We start from the raw sequence: 3,074 nt of genomic DNA, 5'->3' as shown, positions 1-3,074 counted from the left end.
ATAAGATTCGTAAGATTCAATAGTGAATAACTGTTATCATGACTAATCGTGACTGTCACAATTGTGAAGGTAGAAGTTTTGTAACAATAAAAGGGGAGTGGTTAATCTTACAGTCCAGAAACAGAGGACCCTAGGACCATCAAGAGAGGAACGCACAATAAAAACCTTAAATAAAAAAAAGAAGAAAGAAAAAAATGACAACAACAACAACAAAGTAATTTAAGGTTGCAGATGGAATTAAAGATACTAATCAGTTGACTTTGAACTATGGAGATTATCTTGGATTATCTAATTACATGGGTTCTTAAAAGTGGAAGAGGAAGGCAGAAAAGTGAGGAGACTGGACCCACTGCTGTAGGCTTTGGAGGATGATGTTCACAAGTCTAGAAGCTGGGCAAGGCCCTTGCCTTACAGATAAGAAAACAGTATCTCAGTATTGTCACTACAAGGAATAAAATTTTGCCAACAGCCCAGAGGAGCAGAAATGGATTCTCTTCTAGAATCTCCAGGAAAGAATGAAACTGCAGATACTAGAATTTTAGTACAGTGGATCTGTACCAGACTTCAGGCCAACAGGACTATAAGTTTTAAGCCAGTAAACGTGTGGAAATTTATTAAGGCAACAATACAAAATGAAGAAAAGAAAACAATCCACATAATCATCTCAACAGAAAAACAGAATGAATCCTTGGACTTCCTGCTATTGAACAATAGAGACACTTCATGGTAAGCATCTTGAGAGTTTTGGAAGCAAGAACCACCACTTTGAATCCTGCTGTTCTGACTCTGCTACTAAATAGTTTGGAAGGCCACAGAAAGAAGTGGCTTCTACCTTCCCTCCCTCTTCAGGCCTTAGGAACTAGCAGATCAAATTATGTTGAATGTATCATGACAACCAAGATATCAAGGTACCTGTACTTATTAATAAAGCATGTCCATATCATGATCTGCTACACTGAGAAAGACACACATCTATTTGGCAAACAAAACAAAAAAACACAACCTCATTGTAATCATTCAAAAACCTCATTGTAGCCCCGATGAATGGATGATCAGAACTCAACCAGGAGAAGAAAGAAAAGGGAAAAAAAAGAGTGATCTGATACAATTTGATGAACTTGACCTACACCTATGGATGCAGTAACCCAAAAGAGGGAGCAAATCCTTACAACAAGAAACATTCCCACCCCCTCCACACACAGAGTAGACAGAGATGGACAACTTGGACATTGGATACCCAAATGGGGTGGTGGGGGGAGACTACAAAGGCAAGAAGTGACTGGCTTACAAGTTTCAAGAGGGAACCTAGAGCTAGTGGGCACGGAGGAAGGCAGAATCTCCAATGAGTACTATACAATCTGTCTAGGCAGAGCTGATGAAATGAAATGCAGAAGGGTCACTTGTGATACAATAGTGAATGATTGTTATCAGGACTGGTTGTGAGGGTTGGAAATGTAAAGGTAGACATTTTGTAGCAAGGAAGGGAGTGATTAACTCTCCAGTCTAGGAGCGGAGGTCTCTAGGACCATCAACAGAGAAGAGTCGAGAGCGGGACCCTACCCAGAGAAGCAGCGAGGCCCGAGATGGAGGCAGAAAAGATGACGTGGAGTGATGAAGCGGCTGGAGCCTTTGGATCCAGTGAGGGAGACGGACTGTGTGCTGAAGAATGGGGGGGAGTGTAGAGGGCAATTTTATAGGGTATACCATTTTATAGGGTATACCAAGGAGCTCTGGTTACGAATCACGCTGTGAACCAAAAAGGTCAGCAGTTCAAAACTACCAGCTGTTCCGCGGGAGAAAGATGAGACATTCTGCTCCCGTAAAGATTTACAGCCTTGGAAACCCTGTACAAGGTCGCTATGAGTCAGAACTGACTCCACGGCACATAACAACAACAACCATTTGGTCGGTTGATGATGCATGGAGGGGATTGGACCCATGGCAATGAAAGAATATACGGTGGAATGAATGTAAAACTAAAGTTCTCTCATGTAAAATATCATATAATTCACAATAAAACATGAAAACAACCCCCCAAAACCTCATTGTAATCATTCGCAGACCTAAATTGAGGGAGAGTTTACAAAATTTCTAACCAATCAAATACAGCACATTCTAATGACTGTCAAATTATACAAGACTGCTTTGCTTCTCTTCTGGTCGTGAGGAAGAAAACCGTTTTGTAAACTGGATATGGAGAGGGCAATGTACCAGGGAACTGTGGGCAGCATTTATGCAAATTAAGGGCTATCTTAACGTTTAACATTCCTTTCATAACCTGATCACTGTGCATTCGTAAATAAATCTGTTGCTCTGGATTATGTTAGCAATGTTTCAGGCAACGACAGCTATGGCAAGAGGTGCCAGTGCTATCCTGGTTCAAAGGTAAATTAGTAGAAAAATGTATTAAGAAAACTTCACTCACAAGGCTTCCAAAGGCCGAAAATTCATGAAGAAACGCAGAAGGGCAGCAGAGAGAGTTGCAGAGGCCAGGTGCCGGGGTTTCCCTAAGAGCTTGGATCCTCAGGTTTCCAAATGTATAGAGTTCCAGGTAATTCTAACCTTAGGTTCCTAGAACCCCTCCACTGGGCATAGGCCCCACCCCTCCAGTTATATCCCCCTCATTCACCCTAGTCCTGGTGTGGCGCTGTGAGTTAATATGCTGGACTGTAAAATTGGTTTGAACCGCAAGATTTAAGCTCACCAGCCGCTCCTTGGAAACTCTATACAGGCTTGGAAACTCTATACAGGGATCTCTGAGTCAGGAACTACTCCAGGGCACTTGTTGTTGTTGTTATGTGCCTTGGAGTCGGTTCCGACTCATAGTGACCTTGCACAGGGTTTCCGAGGCTGTAAATCTTTACGGGAGCAGAAAGCCTCATCTTTCTCCCGCGGAACCGCTGGTAGTTTCGAACTGCTGACCTTGCGGCTCGCAGCCCGATTCGTAACCACTACGCTACCAGAGCTCCTTTTAACAAAAACAACAAAAATCCACCCTAGGATTTACACATACGCACACTTCCTGAGGACAAGGGGTGGGGTGGAGGGCAGGACAAGGTAGGCGGGGAGAAAGC

The sequence above is a fragment of the Chrysochloris asiatica genome, unplaced genomic scaffold (genome assembly GCF_000296735.1).
Source record: "Chrysochloris asiatica unplaced genomic scaffold, ChrAsi1.0 scaffold00498, whole genome shotgun sequence".
Taxonomy (NCBI): domain Eukaryota; kingdom Metazoa; phylum Chordata; class Mammalia; order Afrosoricida; family Chrysochloridae; genus Chrysochloris; species Chrysochloris asiatica.
This window is presented reverse-complemented; position numbering follows the sequence as displayed.